Source organism: Odocoileus virginianus, chromosome 14 (assembly GCF_023699985.2).
Source record: "Odocoileus virginianus isolate 20LAN1187 ecotype Illinois chromosome 14, Ovbor_1.2, whole genome shotgun sequence".
In the NCBI taxonomy this organism is placed as follows: Eukaryota; Metazoa; Chordata; class Mammalia; order Artiodactyla; family Cervidae; genus Odocoileus; species Odocoileus virginianus.
Genome location: NC_069687.1, coordinates 8,653,155 through 8,659,517, shown reverse-complemented (window position 1 = coordinate 8,659,517; position 6,363 = coordinate 8,653,155). Strand labels below are relative to the sequence as shown.

Genomic DNA, 6,363 nt, shown 5'->3' with positions numbered 1-6,363 from the left:
TGCGCTTGCGCAGTCTGGCTTCGGCTCCCGCTTTGCATAAACGGGTAGTTTATAGATGCACGAAAGGAAAATTTCAATTAAAACAGAGGACGTTTGGATCGATTTCCCACTACCAGCTGTGAGCGGCGAATTCGCAAAAGGCCCACCTTTCCTTTGCACTGCCTCCGTGAAGCTTTAGAACGAGACGTCTCGTGGGCTCCGTGGAAGGAAGCCGTTGAGGTTCTGGGAGCTGACCTGTGCCAGCGGCCCGAGCCTCCCTCCGGGAACCTGGCCCCTGCCCTCCGGGACACGCGCCCCTGGCCGTTTGTCCAGCACGTGTCTGACCTCCACGCCTTCGCACGCGCTGTTCCCAGTGGCCCGGACCCAGTCGGCACCCTTGGTAAACTCATTCTTCAGATCGCGGTTTAAAAGCCACTTTAGAGAGTGGCATGGACATGTGTTAGGGTGGACTCCGAGAGTTGGTGATGGGCAGGGAGGCCTGGCGTGCTGCGGTTCATGGGGTCTCAAAGAGTCGGACACGACTGAGCGACTGAACTTAGAGAGTGGCAGTTTCCAGCTGAGGTTTTAAACTTGTTTTCCTAAATAAGATGGTGGGATTGAGCCGATCTAATTGGGTGTGGGAGAAAATAAGCTACTTTTTCCCGATACAATAGCTTTGGGGTCCAAGGGTAGGAGAAGCTGTTCCATTCTGGTGGATGCTGACTCGGGCAGCAATGTGAAGCCTAGTTTCCGGGTCTCCTAGCTGGCTTCTGCAAGGTGCCCTTAACACCCACACTGGGAGAAACAGGCCTGAGACCTACCTCTCCTTGCCCACCTCCAGGCACAAAGACCAGGCTAAATCGGTAGACTGAGCTATCTCCAGGAGGGGCCACCGACAAGCCCTTCTTCCTTCCCTAGAGGTATCAGGCCTGAAACACAACTTCTCGACTGGGGCAACTTACCAAATGAACCCTACCTAAGTGAAGGCACACGATTCCAAATTCAGGGCACTTGCAAAACTGAAAATAGGCACTATTAACGTTATGGGAAAACAAGGAATTTCATACACTGAGAGAAGTGTTAATGAGGCAGTGTGGCACTTTAAATATGTTTGATGATCTAGCAGTCTCCTAGGAATCTATCCTACAGAAATACTAGTAAAGTAAATATGGACAAAAATGTTTAGCACATAATAAAATGAGTTAGTTAACTGTCTTTCGGAAAACGTAAATCATAATCTTATTCACACAATGGAATACAATACAGCTAAAAATTTTCCAATGGGACAGCTACTTATGTACAGAGATAAAAAGATGTTCAGAAATATGAAGTGAAAGAAGCATGCCGCAGAGCTGCCCAGGGCTCATGCCGCTCGACACGCGTGTTGACAGAAGTACCCGTGGACGCATGCTCACGCAGAGTCTGGAAGCAAACACCAAACTACTGACAAGCGCTTGCCTCTGGAGGATGGTTTTCAGGTTTTATGTTAACCATATATACATTATTTTGATTCTGATTCATTCATTCACTCAACACTATTTACTGAATGCCCAATATATCCCAGTACTGAAATACAGTTAAAAAAAAAAAAAAAGGTAAAATGAAAGTCGCTCAGTCATGTCCCCATGGACTGTACCCCGCCAGGCTACTCTGTCCATGGGATTCTCCAGACAATAATACTGGAGTGGGTAGCCATTCCCTTCTCCAGGGGATCTTCCCGACCCAGGGATTGAACCTGAGTCTCCCGCATTATAAGCAGAGTCTTTACCATCTGAGCCACCAGGGAAGCCGTGTAGTAATCCCCAAATAGTTTTTTTTTTTTTTTAATCTCTGGAGCTTATATTCAAGTGAGGAAAAACATGCAAATACAAATGAGATAAGTAGACTGTACAGTATGTTACTAAATGTGAAAGAGAAAAAACCAGGAGACAGAAGTGCTCCAGTAGCTACAATTTTAGATGAGACTCCCTAAAACAGACATTTCAGTGTAGAAATGAGGTTGGGGAAAGCTTGGCTATTAAGGCAAGGCAAATAGCCAAGTGCAAAGGTCCTGAGGTCTGACCTGTTCTGGAAAAGGGAAGACTGCCTGGGGCACTGTAAAGATAGCGGGTGGGGGTGATGGTGTGAACTGCTGAGGGTGTGTGTGAACCTGTGAAAAGTACTGATTGCGTCTGTCTTCTAACTGAAGTAGGAATAAACATCAGCCAAAAGTCTGGAAGGAGGAGGAGGTGCTTTAAAGAAAGAGAATGTATGAAATGGTCCATTAGAGAGAATGTATGAACATACTACTTTTTAAAGTAGAACTGTACCTAACATGCAGCAAACTGCACAATTCAGTAAATTCTGACATGTCCAAGCAGAATTTCATCAAGACAGCAAACACATCCATCACACACGCATCCTCCCCGCCCTATCTCTTCATGCAGCTTTGAAACCCCTCAAATCCCTCCTTGCCAAACCCCAAGCCTGCTGATCTGCTACCTACAGATTTCTGTACTTTTCATTTTCTAGAATTCTATATAAATGAAAGCATACATTTTTTGTCTTTCACTCAACATAATCATTCTGAGGTATATCCATGTTGTATATACCAGCAGTGAATTGCTTTTTGTTGCTGAGCAATATTTCATTATATGATAATCATTTGTCCACTCACCTATTGATGGGCATTGTTGTCAGCTTTGGGTTATTAATAAATAAAGCTACTATGAACACTCATGTAGAAGTCTTCATATGGACTCTTTTGGCAAATAACTAGGAGTGTTAAGTACATGTTTTAACCTTTTAAGAACTGCCCAGCTATTTTCCAGTGTTTGTACCACTTTACATTCCCTCCAGCAGAGTATGAATTCCAGTTCCTCCACAACCTCATCACAATGCAGGATGGTGTTTTTAATTTTAGTAACAGATTAGGTATTGTAGTGGTCTCACTGTGGCTTTAATTTGCACTTTGTTGTTCAGTCGCTCAGCTGCGTCTTTGCAGACCCCACGGACTGCAGCCTGCCAGGCTTCCCCGTCTTCCACTATCTCCCAGAGTTTGCTCGTGTCCATTGAGTCCGTGATACTATCTAACCATGCATTTTACTTAAGGCTAATTCTGTTGAACATCTTCTCATGTGCTGACTTGTCATCTATATAGCCTCTTTAGTTAAGTATTAATTTTGCCCATTTTTAAAACAGGCAAATAAATTTTACTGCTGAGTTGAGAGACTTCTTTACTCCAGATGCACTTTCCTTTATCAGAAATGTTTCGCAAGTATTTCCTGCCACTCCATGACCTATCTTCTTGTCCTCTAAACAGTGTATTTCAAAGAGCAGACGTCCTCAACTTTGATAAAGCCCAATTCATCAATTTTTTCTTTGTGCTTTTGGGGTTGTAACCCAAGGATGAAGTTTCCCCTTTGCCTTCTAGAAGTTACACAGTTTAGGGTTTTACATTTAGGACTGTAATCACTCTAAGTTACTGTTTGCAAATGTTGAGACATGAATCAATTTTTAATCTTGCATCTGGATGTCCAATTACTCTAGCACCATCTGTTCACTTTTGCACCTTTGCAAAAAACCAGCAGACCACGTGTGTAGGTCTATTTCTGGGTTCTATTACGTTCCATCACATGTTGGATTTGTGCAGCTAGCAGAAGGGACTGATCAATTTAAGCAAGTAACCAATGAGTGAATGAATGGGGCTCCTGGGTATGAAGCATCTTGTCCTAAAGTTACAGAACAAACATGGAGGAGCAGAAAGGCTGGGGCACTGTTACATATATAGGTAAAGGAAGAAATTTCAAAAAGATGATGCTTAGACAATGTACAGTGGGTTACTAGGTGTTGGATATGGACAGCTGTGGTGCCACGTGGGTCTGAGCAGCAGTCGACTGCACGAGGGTGAAAGAGGAGTTGTGGGAGCAGGGGTGCTACCTACACGCGACAGAACGAAGGATGCGGTCAACTTGTCACGGACTTCTCCAGGTGGGTCCCCAGGTGTTCCTCCTGGCATTTTATTCGCAGCTGTAACAGAACCCTTTGGTCATTTTTTCCTGCTCTTTTCCATTCTAACTGGGCTCCTTGAAGGCAGACCCCCTACTTCATTCTGCTATAGTACTAAGCACAGTGCTGGAAACAACACAGACACCACAGTAGATGAGGGTGGGGTGGGGTGAGTGTTACCTCCTCAGACCCGTGTGGCACTTGTGATGTGGGTTCCATTTCAACAAGAGTGGCTGCAAGTCGCACAGTGGGGGGAGGGAACTGATGACCACTTACTGAGATTCACCGCACGACATCCTTTGCTGTGAAATTTCAACTTCGCAGCTTATATATAACCTGTGGGTTAAACAGCATTTCACCTACCACTACTGCATTTAAAATACAGATACACTTGATTTAAAAAAAAAAACAAAAACCATAGGAAAAAAAAAACTGAACCTAGAAAAAAAGGAATCTTGTCACAACGGGCACTTTAGTAACCCTCACTGCGGTCCTTTCCTTTTTCTCCGATACACATGATCAGTATGTGAGGTGGACTTGACTGGCTTCATTCCATCCAGATCTCCACTAAGAGCCCACCTGGGGAAGCTTCATGCTGGGACCTTGCAATGAAGGCACGGAGCTGGGCTTCGCTCTTCCTGGTGAGGATGGTCTGTTAATCACAGCGGAGGGAGAGGCAAGGAGGGAGGGAGGGTGTAACTTCTGCAAGTACTTTTAAATTCACCCTTAAAACAGAATAGAGGGACTATAATCATATGTAATTTGAGTTTTCTCTTCCATAATTATTATATTTTTAACAGTCTGGATTATCTGCTTCTGCCAACTAATAATGCACATTTCTGTAATTCTGAAGCAACCATGCCACAAAACAAAAATAAACGAACCAAAAAGCTAGGCTACAACTAACATTTTTATTTAATTTTGTTCTCTCAACTCAGAAGGCAACAAAGGACCACATAAAAAAGGGAGCACTTTAGAATATGTACACATAAAGTTGGTCTGTGTATCTGTGTTTAGTAGAAAACTGACATCCCAACTACATAAAAGTTCTATTTATTGAGCTTCTACAACAGTCATTTCTAGGCCCTATGGTCATTACATTTTCATTTAAGTTACTAATTTCGTGACTACAAAATGAGGCACTCATACAAAACAGATGGGAATGAAAACAGATGTATCCTATCTTCATGTTGCATTAAATGCCCAAGATATTGTTGGGGATCATCTGAAAGAAGCCCTTATTTACTCATGATGGCTGTTTTTAAAAAATGACAGAGGGCAGTAACGGACTGAAAGGAAAAACATCTGACTGCAGGGCACGTTAATGAAGGAGACACAAGGAAGTTAGACAATCTCCACAGGTGAGGTTTCTCCCAGTACCTCTGTGCTAAGACACTTGTCTTCTTCTTGAAGGCGAGTGAACAGGTAACATTCTTAAGGAGTATTTTAAACATAATCATTTAATTTTACAATATAAAAAATTTATCACAGTTAGTAGAGAGCTTAAACGTTCAGTCCTGAAAATGAGACTAAGTAGCTCACTTGGACATTTTAAAAGCGCCAGTGTTCTTATGCTGGTGCAACATTCTTCAGAGTAAGGAAATGAGTAAGGGTGTGTGTGTGTTAAAAAGTCATTAATTCAACCTAAATTCAAGAATTACACTTTAATAGTAGCATTTTGCCAATACAGAAAGGACATACCATCTAGGATCAAATCATCTGAGAAAAAGTTATTCTCTAGTACTTGAATAAGGGAAACAAAAAACACAAGACAAGAATCCACAGTAATAACAGTTATATTAAATGTTGAAATAAAAATTACTTTTCATTTACATCTGGAATTGAGATGTCCAATCTCCATTGTTTTCCCAGAGCACTAACAGGAAAAAAAATCACCTAAAAACATGGAGCTTTTTTAAGGCTAGCTATACACAAACTTCACATTGGCATTTTTTTCTTCAGCTTTCATCTCAACTATTAGTACTTAATAGTAGTTTAAAAATCAAACATAATTTGCTAATAATGAACAACTGCACACTTCAACTGTGACCATTTGATAACTGGTCATGTAAAACTAACCCCAATTGTTGATTTGTCTTCAATTTATAAACAGGAAAAATAAAGCAAAAAGGTCTTTCCTAATGAACTTCCTTGAAGACAGTTTTAGCCCAATGTAAAATGAAGCAGAGCTATTTTTTTTTTTAATTCTACATGAAGAAGGGTAGCAATACTAGCACTTTCAGAACTAGAAGTTTAAACATTTATAATACTATTAGTTAATAATAAAATCTTGATGCTACCCAAGTAAATAGTATGCCAGCAAATGCTTTCTTCATGAAAGTATTCACCTCATTGAAAACAACAGGACAAAGCACAAATGAAAAACCAGGGGAAATC

General features: G+C 41.6%; 1 long non-coding RNA gene across 1 annotated transcript; it reads left to right on the top strand.

The window, feature by feature from the left end:
* The first annotated feature begins 18 nt into the window (after positions 1-18).
* On the top strand, positions 19-5,681 carry LOC139038234 (uncharacterized). The gene is made up of 2 exons (XR_011491173.1): positions 19-379; positions 4,490-5,681. It is a non-coding gene; the product is annotated as an uncharacterized lncRNA (long non-coding RNA).
* Positions 5,682-6,363: the final 682 nt, after the last annotated feature.